The 17,677-nt window shown below is 40.2% G+C and overlaps 1 long non-coding RNA gene across 1 annotated transcript; it reads left to right on the top strand.

Annotated features, from left to right (window-relative positions):
* Positions 1–1,210: 1,210 nt before the first annotated feature.
* On the top strand, positions 1,211–3,443 carry LOC120138044. Its single transcript, XR_005517483.1, has 3 exons — positions 1,211–1,412; positions 1,623–1,927; positions 3,088–3,443. It is a non-coding gene; the product is annotated as an uncharacterized LOC120138044 (long non-coding RNA).
* Positions 3,444–17,677: the final 14,234 nt, after the last annotated feature.

Below are 17,677 nucleotides of genomic sequence, written 5' to 3'. Positions count from 1 at the left end.
AATTTAAAAATAATTATGACTTTATTTTTAAACATTAGGATTTTTGATAAAATTTGAATTAGTTTGATTTGGAGTTTCCATCAACCTTTGGGTTATGTAGGTCAAATATATAAAAACCTTTTAAAACAATTTTAAGAAAAATCATTTTTAGACAATAATTGGTCTATTTTTCCAAAGATTTTTTTAGGGTTCAATAGTTGATTATGCATGAAGAATGGTAAGCACCCCTACAACGCTTAAAATTGATACCTAATCGCTTATACGTTGTTGTGGCAGTGGAATTTGCAAATTCGAGTCAAAAATTAAAATACGACTCATTTTATTGAACATTGATTAATTTGATTCAAATAACAAAATTGCACAAAAATTGACTCAATTTATTTCAAGTTTGTCTTCCGTCGAATGTTGTCGAATCACACTACTCCTATCGTGTGGTATTTTTCACACCCATTCTACGATAGATGTTCTTAAAAATATTCGAGTAAAAATATAAAAAATATTGACATAGAAGTATTAAATAAGTAAAAATAATGATATATATATATATATATATATCTACGACAAGTAAAAAGGAATGAAGATATATTCTTAATAAGTAAACACACATATTAACACACAAGAAAACATAAAATAAATGTAATAATAATAATAATAATAATAATAATAATAATAATAATAATATATTATATAAACTTAATATATAGTAAAAATACTTAATTAATACTAATGATATATAGAATATATATACATACTAGAGTATAAGGACTAAAATGACCGAGTAAAAATGAAAAAAATTACAATGGCTAAAATAAAAAAAGTGACAACTTTAAAGGCTAAACATAAAAACTAATAAAAATCATGACAACAAACATAAATATTAAACATTACCGGCACTAGAATCATAAATATTCAATACTAAATGAAAATTATTAAAGCTAAGTGTCAAATGTAAAAAAAAAAACCATAAACAAAGGCAAATAGATATAAAATGGACTAAAATAAAATCATTAAAATATGAAAGGCCCGAAACAAGAGAAATTAAACTTTATTAGATGATCAAATTTTAAATGTTACAAAAGATGGAACTTTCTCAAGTAAATAATAATCCCTAATCACAGGCCATGGAATTCTTATCCTAAATGACACTGCACGTAAGGGATTTAAAAGCTAGAAAATAGGGTTCTTGAACCTATATTCACTTCAGCGCCGCTTTTGAAAAAAAGGGTCTATCTTACCTCTTAGGGAGGAGAAACCACCCAACGATCTCTCAAACCTCACCAATCCTAAAATAGTTTCTAAAACTTTTTATTTCTGAAGCTTCTCTTAAATCTCAACAAAAATGATTACCTTAGAAAGATCTGAAGGGCTCTTACAACTCCGGTGGAGAAACAAGAATAGTTTTCGTGAAAAAGGTAAGATTTTCCTTTTCTTTATGACCCTTTTTATGTCTTTGTTTATTTTTTTCATTCTGATATGTTTTTTTTTGTTTTTTTATTCGAATATCTTCTCGATCTGGTGTTTTTGAACTATACCCTTTTATTGTGTTTTCTCATATTATAGATAGTCGTATCTTTTTTTCACTCATGCGTTGTTGTAAGCGGTTTGAGGGCTCTTTACTGCAGATGAGGTCGGAGATGGCAGAGGAGTATGACCATGACAGGAGGGTAGGTGGAGGTAATGAACACTTATATTAAATGTCCAGTTTTTTGGGGTTTGCTTTGATTTTGTTGATTTTTTTGGTTGATTGATTTTCTTTTTACTGTTATGGCGACATGATGATGTTGAGGCGGTTAAACTGGTCGGTTATCAACAGTTGCAACTTCGGAATCGATAACAGCGGGAGTGGCTCCACGGTGGGCTTTTCTAGTTGACAGTGGCGGCGGCAGCCGGGGAAGATAATGAAGAATTAGGGTTACGGTTAGCAAAGGTTAGTTTAAGTTAGGTTAGGGTTTGTAATTTTGGGCACGTTGGGCTTGCTTTTGGGCCTAAATAATTGAATATTAATAATTAATAAAAACTAATTAATAAAAAAATAAAATACGACTAAAATCCTGGAAAAAATGAGTATCTACACAAGGTTTATGTGAACTACCCGACAATGCTCACCATGGTTTATTCTTGGATCTTAAGATAATAGTGACAGACGGAAAGATACGTAGTGTATTGAATTATTAATAATATTAAATATTAATAATATTTAATAATTAATACGTAATAAAAAATAAAATACTACTAAAATCTCAAAAAAATGAGTATCTACACAAGGTTTGTGTGAACTGTCCGACAATGCTCATTATAGTTTATTCTTGGTTCTTAGGACAGTAACAGAACAGCAGAAAGAAGAAAATTAGAGATGAAAAAGAATGGAAAATGTACAACATAAGAAAGAAGTGAGAACGACGGAGAAGAGAAAAGTGAAAACGGCTTTTTTTTCCCAAAAATCACTTATATACTATATATTTATCTGTTAGGTATCCTTCAGATTATTTTTCACGATTTAACATCCTTTGCATGATGCGCTCCTTGCAATGCGTTTTACGTTGATCTGGAGCCACGTTGATAAGGCGTTTTACGTTGATCTGGAGCCACGTTGATAAGGCGTGCTCCCTGAAGTGTGTTTTATGTTGAGTTGAGATACACGTGTGTAAAGTGCGGCCCTTGCGGTGCACCTTACCTTTAAATTTGACACGCGTCAGAAAGGCGCGCTCCCTGCAACGCTTCTTAGGTTTAATTACCCACTTATTCAGGTCGTTCACACCCTCACCTCTCCCTATAAATACTTCTATTCTCAATCATTTTCATCGCATCAAATCCTTTTAAATACTTTTATATGCTCATATAACTGTTTAATGTATATTTTATTATATTTAATATTTTTTTTAATTTATTTAAGTATTTAAATTTTTTAATACTTTATTTAATTAATTTTTTTATAGATATAAAATGGAAGATGTTATACCTCGTTTGGATGTAAACCATATATCGCGATATTTTGTTGATACGGTTGTAAACACATGATTTGCGTCCTTATAATGTTTATATTATATATATATAATATTATTAATTTCATTTTTTTTACATTTACAGGCTTGAACATGCAACCCAACAAGTGAACCAAGTCCAGTTCAACAGTCGTGAGGAACCCTAACCTTGGTAGTGTTCTGCGCCACAAGCTCCCTCGCCTCCCTTTCCGAGTTTCACGGCCACCCGTCTCACATCCTCCACAACTCCGATTCCTCCGGCGCAAGGATTTCATGAAGATAACAAGCCAACAAACATTGGAGTTAGAGTTCTAATAGGGGTCAAACACTTAGATTCTAGGCTATAAATAAGACATGTAATCTATTTGTAAAGGGAGAGGAGACCACAGAGAGCTTTTAGGCACAAAATACGCAAAAATCCACAATACATAAAAGATTACCACAGAAATCTTACTAGAGTACTAGAAAATACAGAGGAGAGGAAGCACTTGTACCTTTTTCGCTCAAAACATCAAAGTTTCGGCCGATGAATGAGATGAGGCCCTTATTTTCGAAAATATTTTTTTAGATCTACTATTCTCTAAATCTCGGGTTTTAAAAACACATTTGGACTTTTGAGTAAAGAAGAAGAAGAGCTCTTTAAAAACGGATTTTTTGTTGTGGACCACCACCCATGACCGGCGGCGAGGTGTGAAAGCCACCGTTTTCTGGAAACAAGTGGCGGCGTTCATCATTTTGGATGAACAAACCAAAGAAAACGAGAGATAGAGGAGGGGCTTTCGTCTGGGGAAGAGAGAAATGAAGAATAATATTTTTTTTTTTGACTTTCATATTTACAACCATCAGGACCCGCGCCTGATCCACGACTCGACCCATACCTGCAAGGGACCCGCATGTTTTCGTTTTAAATGGGGTAAACTACATTCTTGGTCCCCGGTAGTTCTTAAAGTCTTAATTTAAATCCCAAATCCGATTTTAAAGTCAATTTTCTCTTGAATTCGACCTTCAATCATGGTTTCCTTTCAATTCAGTCATGTTACCATTATTTTGCTATTTTTATTATTTATTCCTATTTATTTTTATTATAATTATATTTATTTATTTTTATTATTACTTTATACTTTTTTATTCTTATTTCGTTACCTTCTTTGTTTTGTTTATAAATTATTAGGCATATACGTATAAAAATTTATATCTTCATATATATATATATATTACTGTAACTATTAGTATTGTTATTTCCCCTCATTTATAGGCATTTATTCCTATTTTTTATTATAATTATATTTTTATTTTATTATTACTTTATACTTTTTTATTCTTATTTGTTACCTTCTTTGTTTTGTTTATAATTATAGGCTATACGTATAAAATTTATATCTTCATATATATATATATATACTGTAACTATTAGTATTGTTATTCCCCTCATTATAGGCATATGTTTTATTTACTTGCTTCGTTTTTCTAATATTATTTATGTGTATATATGTTTTATTATTATTCTATTTTTTATTTTGTTCATTTTTGTCTTTACTTTAGTTTCTTTTCTCTATTTTTATATTTATTGTTTATTTTCGTTTCGTCCTTTTATTAATCGTTCTTGTTTTCTTCTCTAATACGTTTCGAGACTTTTTGTAAGAGTACACTATTAAAACTATCAGAGGTAAGCAACTTGGATCATATTTTTACCTTTAAATTTAAAATTATAATTTTCTTAATCAAAGACAACTGGAAATTGCGTAGTACCGAAAGGACGGTTAAGGGTGCTAATCCTTCCTTAACCGTAACCGACTCCCGAACCCGACATCTTTAGAAGACGCAGATCAGTAAGAATAGGGTATCCGATCAACCCATTTATTTTTAAATAAATGGTCTGTGGCGACTCTAACCCAATTATTCACGTCGAAGCCCAATTCCGGGGCCCAACCGAAAGACGGTTGCGACAGCTTGGCGACTCTGCTGGGGACGGTAAGTGAGTCAGGCTAAGGTAATTTCCAGTTGTCTTTTTAACGAAAATGGAAGTTTAATTTTAAGGTAATATTCGATCCTTTTTACTTACTTTTGATTATATTTTCGAGTAAATAGTTGGACTAATCGTTTTCTCATGATTTCAGACTTCAAAGTTTTTTTTCATCTAAGGCTCTATACCCGAGCTCCAATTCCTATTTTAAGTGGGGGTGAAAGCGACGCCTTCGTGTGAATTTATTCACCGTGCGGGCCTAGCAAGTAGCCTTCGGGATTCATATACCTTATGTCTTCGTGTGAATTTATTCACCGTGCGGGCATAAGGGAATGTGTCCCCTCGAGTTTAACTTAGTCCCACAAGCCTGTGATGGGTTTAGGACTAAGGGTCTGGCAAGCCCAAGGGGGCGACAAGGAGAACTCGGGTACCGTTTTTTTAAAACCTAAACCGGGAGACCATGAAGAATTAGAGCCTACCCCGAAACCACGTTCAAAAACTTAGGATATTTTTACCCTAACCATGTTTTTTGTTGCGCTTTTTCCTTCCGTCATTTTTTTATTTGTATTTTTATTTTACTAACGTTTTTGCCTTTGCATCATTACAAGAGGCTATTGATCCCTAAAAAGCGTTTGTTATACACAAAATAATTCGAATTAATGGACAAAGGTGTTGTAATACAAGAGATTGAAAACGCTGAGGCACGACTATGGTCCGAGGAGACTCAGAAAGAGAAGGGAGACAGTCTTCAGGGAACTATGTGTCAAACTGGTTAGTTATGCCGCTGTCAGCCTGAAACAGAATAATGTCCAGGAGCTGCGAAATATTTGGGACAGTTGGAAGAATGACAGAAAGCAGAAGTTCAGCCAACGATATGGTGATATCGCCCTCTTGCTCCATGTCAAGACTGAAGAGCCCTTACTCCGAGCATTAATTCAATTCTGGAACCCGGGATATAGTTGTTTCACCTTTAACCAGGAAGACATGGTGCCTACTATCAAAGAGTATACTACTCTACTGCACTGCGAAAGCATCAAACTAGAGAGGGCATATATTAAACATATCAAGAGTCAGCCCTTCAAGAACGGACTGGCCAAGATTGCAGGGGTTGATGAAAAGTGGGTGACTGATCGACTCCGGCACAAAGGTAGCGGGGAAGGAATCGAGTGGATCCATATAAAGCAACTAATGAAAAACCACCCTGATGAGTGGAAGACTATAGACCTTTTTGCACTGGGTCTGTACGATTTGATCATATTTCTGAAGGCTTTGGGGTGCATTGACGCTGCTGTGGTGGAACTATTTGAGCAACTTTCTAAACGAGTTAACCCAGCACCAGCCATCTTGGCCGAGACCTTTCGATTCTGGAAGACTGACGGGGTTGCCTACCGCCGTTTCAGCACCACCTATTCACCTCTAGGTGAATTTATTATCTTAAAATGGCATGAAGGCGCCTCGAAAGAAAAATGGATGAAGGTCTTTACGCATCTTCAAGACCGAGATATTGTCTGGAGAGCCCCTTGGTTATTCCTTAGTGATGTTCTTTTTCGATGTGGTGACTCTGACACTGTGACCTTACTTGGACTTTGGGGAGCAGTCGGGTATGCTCCGCTATTAGCACTTAGACAGTATGGAGCACGTCAGTTTGTCCCAGCAACATGGGTTAGCTAGGTCAGAGTTTTGAGTATCACGGTGACAGCTATAAGAAGATGATCAGAGAAGCAGCCGATTCGTGGATGAAAGTATTCCGGATGGATGTTGTAGCTGCCAGAAGCATGCTCACTCCGGATTATGTGGAGTGGCGAAGATTGAGAAAGAATGACAATATCCCTGTGCCAGACTGTGATGACACCCGGACCATGGAAGAACATCTCAGGCATGTCCCTTCTGAGCTTGAGATAGCCAAGACCGAGTTTGAAGCTGTGAATAACGAGCTGAAGCAGGAATAAGGAACTGAAGCTGAACGTTATCAGTGGAAGCTGATGCTGACCTCAGAAAGATGGGGCAGATAAACTGGAAAGAGAACAGAAAAGGGCCCGCTTTGAGCTTGAAGACTTGAGAAAGGGGTATCAAGATAAGGTCAAGGATAACTCCAAGTTGAAAGTGGCTTCCGAATACTGGAAAGACGAAGCTCATAGCCTGAAAAGGAAGTTCGAGGGGCCTGATGAGAAAGCTTGGAAGGAACAGATGAAGACTGCCCAAAGACGCTTGGCAGATAGTCAATATCAGAACCAGCGCTTGAGAGTTCAGGTAGCTGACTTAGAAAGACAACATGAGAAAGATGGCAAGACAATAGCTGAGTTAGAAGCTATTGTAGATGGGTTCAAGAGGCAAGAAAACGAGCTTCAGATGGTGCCCTTCGACGGAGGATTACAATGGCGTTTCCGTTGGGAACAAGCACAGCGAAGGGTGAGGGCCCGAGACGCAACCATCCGAGATTTCCTGGATCAAGCGCAAAAAGCAGCCGTCATCTTCATGGTCTAGCAAGGGAAGCTGGTTGGTTCGACAAGGCATTCAACCAGTGACAGATGAAGGCAGAAGACTTTCAACCTACTGGAAGTTGTTCGGGGTCTAGAATTTAGTCCGAATGTACCTTTATCTTTAACTACAGAACATGTCTCGACACCGAGTTACCACCACAAGCATCATATACACATCACCCGCACAATACTCGAGCCAAAAAGAGACAAATGGAAGCCAGAATGGAGAAGATCGAAGAGCACATGGAAAGACTTCAAAAGGACTAGAAGATAAGATGGCTCAGAACAGTGAAAGTACTCTTGAGTCCATCAAGAAAATCAGGAGTCCTTGGTCGACCAAATCGTAGCCAAGTTGTCGGGTCTACAGCAAGCTAGTGCATCAGGGGGCATTCTTCGAGGGAGTGGCCATACCACCAACCCCGCAAGTGGTTATCTCACCCGGAATATTACCCGGGGACGCATCTGCTACTAAAGGGAAAGCATCACTACCGGGGACTCATTCGTTACCAAAGCAAAGTTGCACCTGCTGTGAAGATACAAACTTCTACAATCATCCCTGATGATCATCGGATGATTATCATGTCCCAGACTTTGATGAGGAAGATAAAGCCAAAAGATGGAAGAAAAGATAAAAATATTAGAAGATCAAATAAAGATGGTCCAGGGAGACCATGATTATTATGGAGTGGACGCAATGGAGCTGAGCCTAGTTCCAGACTTGGTGCTTCCACCAAAGTTTAAAATTCCTGAGTTTGAGAAGTTCGACGGGAACAGTTGCCCTTCAGCCCATATCACTATGTCTGTCGAAAGATGACAGGATATGGCGGGAATGACCAACCTGATCCATTGCTTTCAGGAGAGCTTGTCCGGTTCAGCTATTCGGTGGTACAACCAACTTAGCTGGACTCATATCAAGACGTGGAAAGACTTAGCCAAGTCTTTCTTGGAGCAGTATAAGCATATCAACGATATGAGACCAGACGGGTCATGTTAAAAGCCTAGAGAAGAAACACATGAGAGTTTCCGACAGTACGCACAGAGATGGAGGGATTTATCTGGCAAGTTCATCCACCTTGGATGAAAAGGAAACTAGAAAGTTGTTGTACAGACCCTGAGGGCACCTTACTTCCGGGCATTTGGTAGCAATCACGTCGAGGAGTTTTTCAGATTTAGTCATGGCCGGCGAAATGATCGAGTTGGCCATTAAACAAGGAAAGATTGAGGGAGGAGACTCCAGTAAAAAGTCTCCCATCAAAAACAAGAGCGAGAGATCAACAATGTGAACACCTACAACGTCAACAAGGGGGTTACGATCTCAAGTTCAAATTCCCACACTGTACCATCCGGTACTTCTAGACAGAACCAGAGGAACCAAGAAGAGAAAGGGAAAGGGAGCAGTTGATCCCATTCCCATGACGTATAAAGAATTATACCAACAGCTCTTCGACACTCATGCAGTGTCACCTTATCCTATGAATCCAATAAATCCCCCTTACCGAAATGGTATGACGAGAGCGCCCACTGCGAATACCATGGCGGTGTGCAGGGGCATTCGATTGAAAGTTGTCTCGCATTCAAGAGACTTGTGCAACGAATGCGTAACAAGAATTGGATCACTTTTAACTCCGGAGCACCAACGTCGCCCATAATCCCTTGCCCAATCATCAGGAGACAGGATCAATGCGTTACTACCGAAGGGGCAGGAAGGTTAAATCGAGTTTCAGAGATCAAATCTCCTTTGGCTTGGGTATGGAGCCAAATGGTGAAGGCAGGGCTTCTTGCACCATATCAGATACGACAGAAAATGAAGATGGTAACCATTGTTGTTACCACAAGAAGAAGGACATAAAGTACAAGATTGCCCAGAGTTCAGATCGTTAGTCCAACTCATGATGAACCAGAAAGAGCTGGAGTTTTACGAAGGAATTCTAGATTCTTTGGAAGCAGATGTTTGTGCCACCGGAGAATCATCAGATAGAAAATTTGGTAGGGGTAGTCCTTTGATAATTACCCCTAAAGCAAGCATGACAGTAACAACACCAGCCAAGGTGGTAATCTCCGCACCTCGGCCTTTTCAATATAAGGAAGTGTCAGGTGAGTACTTCTGGAGGAGGTAATAGTAAAGTGGGGCAGAGACCACTGGAGCCGTTCAAAGAAGATGTGCTGGTCGTCAATGAACCTATAAAGGAGGAAGAAGCTAAAGAGTTCCTCAAGATCTTGAAGCACAGCGAGTACAACATTGTAGAACAGCTCCACAACTTACTACCACGTACTTCAATGCTAGCACTATTTTTAAGTTCGGAAGCACACCGAGAAGCGTTGTTGAATATCCTAATCAACGTTTGTGCCACAAGACATACCAGTCAGCAAGATGGATCGACGATGTGAACAATATTCAAGCTGATAATCATTCGTTTTCAGATGATGAGATTCCATCAGGAGGAAGAGGCCGAACGAAGGCGTTACACATTACTACCTACTGTAAGGGGCACGCTTTACCAAGTGTCTTAATCGATAATGGTTCAGCCCTGAACGTGATGCCTTCGATTACATTGAAGAGGCTACCAATAGATACCTCTCATATGAGAGCTTGTCAGAATGTGGTCCGAGCATTTGATGGGACCAAAAGAGAGGTAATCGGAAAGATTGAGGTACCATTGACCATCAGACCAGCCACCTATGACGTTGAGTTCCTTGTGATGGATATCATGCCGTCCTATAGCTGTCTTTTGGGAAGGCCGTGGATTCATCAAGCAGGTGCAGTACCCTCACGTTGCCACCAGAAAGTAAATTTGTCATTGACGGGGCCTTAGTAATTATCAACGCTGAGGAAGATATCGTGGCAAGCGTGACCATGGAGGCTCCATACATCGAAGTAGACGAGGAAGCGGTAGAATGTTCGTTCCGCTCCTTGGAGTTTGTGAATGCCACATTTGTGGCGGAAGGAAAGAGAATCCCAAGACCTCGACTCTCAAATGCACAAGGATGGAGATCAAGCAAACCCTAGGCCGAGGCGCCAGAACGGGAGAGGTTTTGGGAAATATTTGCAAGGAATGATCAATCCTGCCCGTCCTATCCCAAAACTAGACCAATTTGGGCTCGGTTTTCAGCCCAGTTATCATGAAAAGAGAAAGGAGATCCAAAAGAACCGGGAGAGAAGGTTGGCCAGATTGACTGGAAACGAACTCCAATGGAAGCCTATGACATTCCCGCCGCTCTTCAGAACATTCAAGACAGGTGGTTATGTGTTGAGACCACCATATCCGAGTTAAAAACGGCTCTGGAAGATCTGAACGTTAATGCCGTGACCACAGAAGATGTTGACAACAGAGATAGATCCAGGATATGCCCTCTGCCACATGGGTTTGTACCTAGCAGTTGGTCGGTGGAAGAACTACCTGTGGTTTACAAGAATCTTTCAGAGTAATATTCGAACTATCCCTATTTGCCTATACCCGGGGCAATAGGTGATCTTTTGTAAGGGTAAATAAACATTTGGTTTAAGTTTAATAAAAGATGCATTTTTCTTTTTCATGACAAACAAACTTTTCTTTTATTTTTGAATTCATTCTCTATCTCCTTCATTCCAGTACTTCATTTCCAGTTACTCTCAAAGTTAAGTTCTTGACCGTTCCGTGTGGGATATTATCCTCTCACACATGCATATTTCTTCCTTTCAGGTTCCCAGATAACGATAATGTGGGCACTGATGATCCTGACCCAGAGGTGGATTTGAATCAACCATTGTCTTGGGGAATTTGATGAATGCGATAATCAAGAGGAGTACAACTTGCCTACCGAATTGTTGAGAATGATAGAAAGAGAAGAAAAGCAAATACTGCCACATGAGGAGACGATCAAAATCTTAAATTTGGGCACTGAGGAAGATCGAAAGGAGGTTAAAATCGGCACAACTCTTTCGACTGAAGCAAGAAAAAACCTGATAGCCTTACTTCAGGAGTACGAAGATGTGTTTGCTTGGTCGTATCAAGACATGCGGGACTAACACATATATGGTAGTTCACAAACTGCCAATCAAACCAGAATTCAAACCTGTGCAGCAAAAACTGAGAAGAATGCGACCAGAAATGCTCCTTAAGATCAAGGAAGAAGTCAAGAAGCAATTTGATGCCGGTTTTCTCCAAGTAGCCAAATACCCTGAGTGGGTGGCCAACATAGTGCCTGTGCCGAAGAAGGACAGGAAAGTACGCATGTGTGTCGATTACCGGGACCTTAATAAGGCCAGTCCCAAGGACAACTTCCTCTGCCCACATAGACACTCTGGTGGACAATACGGCCGGGAACGCCTACTTTTCATTCATGGATGGATTTTCGGGGTACAATCAGATCAAGATGCATCCCGAAGACATGGAGAAGACCACTTTCGTCACAATGTGGGGAACTTTCTGTTACAAAGTGATGCCTTTCGGATTAAAGAATGCTGGGACAACAAATCAGAGAGCTATGGTGACCCTGTTCCACGATATGATGCACAAAGAAATCGAGGTTTATATCGACGACATGATTGTCAAGGCACAGACCGAGAGTGAACATGTCAAGAATCTGAGGAAGCTCTTCCAGAGAGTGAGAAAGTTCCAACTGAGACTAAACCCTAGCAAGTGCACCTTCGGGGTGACATCCGGGAAGTTATTAGGCTTTGTAGTCAGCAGAAAAGGCATTTGAGGTTGATCCTGATAAAGTCAAGGCTATCCAGAGTCTACCTCCACCACAAACACAAAAGGAGGTCTGAGGTTTTTTAGGAAGATTGAATTACATAGCTCGATTTATATCTCAGTTAACCGACAAGTGTGATCCAATCTTTTGCCTTCTTCGAAAAAATAGCCCTGGGGCATGGGATGAAAACTATCAGATTGCATTCGAGAAGGTAAAAGAGTACTTATCTCACACTCCTATCCTGATGTCCCCTATCCCAGGCAAACCTCTGTTCCTGTATCTCTCCATATTCGAGAACTCCATGGGGTGTGTCCTGGGCCAACATGACGAGTCCGGGAAGAAGGAAAGAGCCATCTACTACTTAAGCAAGAAGTTCACCGATTGCGAGGTCCGATACCCTCCTATTGAGAAGGTTTGTTGTGCCCTGGTATGGGCTACAAAAAGACTTCGACAATACATGTTGTATCACACCACTTGGCTGATTTCCAAGTTAGACCCACTAAAATACATGATGGGTGTACCTACTCTATCCGGAAGGTTAGCCCGATGGCAGATGCTTTTGTCTGAATTTGACATCGAATACGTGAGCCAAAAAGCGGTAAAAGGCAGCGCCATATCCGATTTTTTGGCAAGCAGAGCTGATGAGAGCTATGAGCCGCTGGACTTTGATTTCCCAGACGAAGACTTAATGGCCATATCTTTAGAAGAAGCAAGCATTTCAGCGGACAGTTCCTGGAGAATGCACTTCGATGGGGCATCAAATGCACTAGGACATGGCATCGGGGCAATCCTAGTCTCCCCCAGAAGGGAATCACTACCCATTTACCAGCAGACTGAACTTTGATTGCACCAATAACATGGCAGAATATGAAGCCTGTGTCTTGGGAATTCGGGCTGCACTGGGGCAAAATATAAAGACTTTGCGGGTGTATGGAGACTCAGCTTTAGTAATCTATCAGCTCCGAGGAGAGTGGGAAACCAAGGATATAAAGATGTTAGAGTACCGAAAACTAGTGTTGGATCTGCTCGAAGAGTTCGACGAAGTCACCTTCCACTACGTGCCTAGAGAAGAAAATCAAATGGCTGACGGTTTAGCTACCTTGGCAGCCACATTCAAGGTTGGCGGGGAGTCTAAAATGATGCCAATTAACATGCAATCGTATGAGTACCCAGCTCATTGTTACCAAATTGAAGAAGTCAAGGACACTAAGCCTTGGTACTACGACATTCTGCAGTATATCAAGCATCGGAGTTATCCAGAAAAAACCACTGAAATCGAGAGGAGAACCCTTAGAAGGTTGGCAGCTGGATACGTCCTTGACAGAGAGGTTTTATACAAGAAAAGCCATAACAAGTTCTGTTAAGGTGCGTCGATATGAAGAGGCAAAAATGATAGTGGAAGAAGTACATGATGGAGTTTGTGGAGAACATGCAAATGGGCATATGATGTCAAGACAAATAATGAGATGCGGATATTTTTGGTCCACATTGGAAAGCGATTGCATCAACTATGCTAGGAAATGTCATAAATGTCAGATTTATGGAGACAGATAAATGTTCCACCCATCCGCTTCATGTAATGACGTCACCTGGCCTTCTCTGTGTGGGGCATGGACGTTATCGGGCAAATCCATCCGAAGGCTTCGAATGGCCACCGTTCATTCTCGTAGCAATTGACTATTTCACGAAATGGGTAGAGGCTGCGTCATACGCCAGTGTCACTCAATCCATTTGCAAGTTCTGAAGAAAGAAATTATATGTCGGTATGGTCTACCTGAAAGGATTATCACCGATAACGCAACAAACTTGAAAAACAAAATGATGAGTGCTGCTTGCGAACAGTTCAACATAAAACATCACAATTCCACTGCTTACAGACCAAAGATGAACGGAGCAGTAGAAGCAGCAAACAAAAATATTAAGAAGATAATGGAGAAAACAACTGAAACTTACAAAGACTGGCATGAGAAGTTGCCTTTTGCTTTGTTCGCTTATCGAACCTCGGTACGAACTTCGACTGGGGCAACTCCATTTTCACTAGCCTATGGAATGGAAGCAGTGCTACCCATTGAAGTCGAGATTCCGTCTCTCAGGGTCTTGTCAGAAGTCAAACTGGATGATACGGAGTGGGCACAATCCAGATATGATCAGCTTAATCTGATAGATGAAAAAAGACTGAAAGCCATTCATCATGGTCAAATCTATCAGAAACGAATGATCCGAGCACATGACAAAAAAGGTGCGCCCAAGAATATTCCGTGAAGGGGATCTAGTGCTAAAAAGAATTTGGCCAGTCCAGAAAGATTTCCGAGGAAAATGGACGCCAAATTGGGAAGGACCTTATGTCGTGAAGAAGGCTTTCTCCGGAGGAGCCCTTATCCTGGCTGAAATGGACGGACCTGAGCTGCCATATCCCATTAACTCGGACGCAGTCAAGAAATACTTCGCTTAGGATGAAAACCCGAGAGGGCGTCCTAAGTTGGAAAAAAAAAACAAAAACAAAAAAAAAACAAAAACAAAAAGAGAAGAACGTTTAGGGTGAAAACTCGAAAGGGCGCCCTAAATTGAAAAAAGAAAAAGAGGAAAAAAGAAGAGAAAATAAGGTGGGTTCAAGATGAAAACTCGCAAAGGGCGTCTTGCAACCAAGGATGGGTCCAAGTTGAAAACCCGGAAAGGGCGATTTGGATATTAACGGTGGAAACATCCTGGCACATGAATCTTCTACGAACTCAACAAATCGGAGAAATGTTGCACCCTCCCAAACGTTGTCGCATTTTCAAAGATCCTTTGGCAAAGGCTGCATTCAAAGTCACCAAACGGCTTTTCAGCTCAGAAGTGCCCACGTTATCGAGATCTAAGACATTCATTTACACATCATTGTGTATTCGTTTTTTAGAATGTTTGCCATGTATTATTTGTCCTTCTCCTCCCTTGTGAATAAAGACATTTCCCTAATTCCTTCTGAGCATCTTGAATTAGATTTAAACCTAAGATTTATTTATTTTTGTGAAAGATAATCGCATATTACTGTACAAAGATTCATTGAAAAGTACAGGTACCAGAAGCCGATCAAGGCTCATGCACATGCTTGAGATAGTTGAGAAGTATCTCCCAAAAAAAAAGGAAAAAAAAAAGAAAAAAGAAGAATGTGCACATCAGATTTAAGCATTTGAAGAATTCAAGATTAGAGATCGGAACTTCAAGTTTTCAAAATCAAGAGTCAACAACGACAGGCCATCGGAGATCGAGATTTCTCTCCAGATCCCAGAATAACATATGTTGCATATACATTTTAGGCATACCTAAGAGCATGACATCCATAACATCGCATATGCATATCTTTGCAGGTTTTACCCAGAGTCAAATTTTCAACTTCACAACGAAGGATATTGGACTCCAGACAACGCAAGTTCAACTTCACGACGAAGGGACCGCTGGTTGTCAACAAACGTTTTTCAATTTCAGAGCCAATTTCAACTTCACACGAAGGATATGGACTCCAGACGACGCAAGTTCAACTTCACGACGAAGGGACCGCTGGTTGTCAACAAACGTTTCTCAATTCCAGAGTCAATTTCAACTTCACAACGAGGATATTGGACTCCAGACAACGCAAGTTCAACTTCACGACGAAGGGACCTGGTTGTCAACAAACGTTTCTCAATTTCAGAGCCAATTTCAACTTCACAACGAAGGATATTGGACTCCCAGACAACGCAAGTTCAACTTCACGACGAAGGGACCGCTGGTTGTCAACAAACGTTTTTCAATTTCAGAGCCAATTTCAACTTCACAACGAAGGATATTGGACTCCAGACGACGCAAGTTCAACTTCACGACGAAGGGACCGCTGATTGTCAACAAACGTTTCTCAATTCCAGAGTCAATTTCAACTTCACAACGAAGGATATTGGACTCCAGACAACGCAAGTTCAACTTCACGACGAAGGGACCGCTGGTTGTCAACAAACGTTTCTCAATTTCAGAGCCAATTTCAACTTCATAACGAAGGATATTGGACTCCAGACAACGCAAGTTCAACTTCACGACGAAGGGACCGCTGGTTGTCAACAAACATTTCTCAATTTCAGAGCCAGTTTCAACTTCACAACGAAGGATATTGGACTCAAGACAGTATAAGTTCAACTTCAAGACGAAGGGGCCGCTGACTGTCAACCGACGATTTCCCAGTTCCAGAACCAATTTCAACTTCACCAGCGGAGGATATGGACTCGGAACAATATTTGATTTCAATTTCATGGCGAAGGATATCCAATTCTCAGGCTCAACTTCCCGACGAAGGGGCCCTATACGATTCCAATTTCACAAACAGATTGACCCAACTTCACGACGAATGAGTCATCTGTAACGCATCAACACCAAAGTCTTCAGGTCAAGTTTCACCTACACGACGAAGTATCTTGAGCCAGAAGACGATTCAGAGGCCGCCTACCAAAAGCTTTGAGATCGTTTTCAACTTCACGACGAAGGATTTCGTACTTAGAATTTTCCAGTTTTGACTCAACCTCAGGACGAGGGAGTCATTTAGTGTTTTAAATTGACAAACCAATTTCAACATCGGATTTCAACTCTACGACAGAGGATATTCGATATGGACGAAATATATGTCTTTTAATCTTTGCTCTATTTTCGTTACACGACAATAAGCAAAGAGGGGCAGCTGTAAACACATGATTTGCGTCCTTATAATGTTTATATTATATATATATAATATTATTAATTTCATTTTTTTTACATTTACAGGCCTGAACATGCAACCCAACAAGTGAACCAAGCCCAGTTCAACAGCCGTAAGGAACCCTAACCCTGGCAGTGTTCTGTTCTACGCCACAAGCTCCCTCGCCTCCCTTTCCGAGTTTCACGGCCACCCGTCTCACATCCTCCACAACTCCGATTCCTCCAGCGCAAGGATTTCATGAAGATAACAAGCCAACAAACATTGGAGTTAGAGTTCTAATAGGGGTCAAACACTTAGATTCTAGGCTATAAATAAGACATGTAATCTATTTGTAAAGGGAGAGGAGACCACAGAGAGCTTTTAGGCACAAAATACGCAAAAATCCACAATACATAAAAGATTACCACAGAAATCTTACTAGAGTAATAGAAAAATACAGAGGAGAGGAAGCACTTGTACCTTTTCGAACAGCAAAGAAATATAACAAAGGTAGAACCTTTTTTCGTTTCGTTGGTGACTTGCATGCGTTGTTGTGTTGTTTTCGCTCAAAAACATCAAAGTTTTCGGCCGATGAATGAGATGAGGCCCTTATTTTCGAAAATATTTTTTTAGATCTACTATTCTCTAAAGCTCGGGTTTTAAAAACACACTTGGACTTTTGAGTAAAGAAGAAGAAGAGCTCTTTAAAAACGGATTTTTTGTTGTGGACCACCACCCATGACCGGCGGCCGGCGAGGTGAAAGCCACCGTTTTCTGGAAACAAGTGGCGGCGATCATCATTTTGGATGAACAAACCAAAGAAAACGAGAGAGAGATGAGGGGCTTTCGTCTGGGGAAGAGAGAAATGAAGAATAATATTTTTTTTTTTACTTTCATATTT

This window comes from Hibiscus syriacus, unplaced genomic scaffold (genome assembly GCF_006381635.1).
Source record: "Hibiscus syriacus cultivar Baekdansim isolate YM2019G1 unplaced genomic scaffold, ASM638163v2 tig00002193_pilon, whole genome shotgun sequence".
Classification (NCBI taxonomy): domain Eukaryota; kingdom Viridiplantae; phylum Streptophyta; class Magnoliopsida; order Malvales; family Malvaceae; genus Hibiscus; species Hibiscus syriacus.
This window is presented reverse-complemented; position numbering and strand designations above follow the sequence as displayed.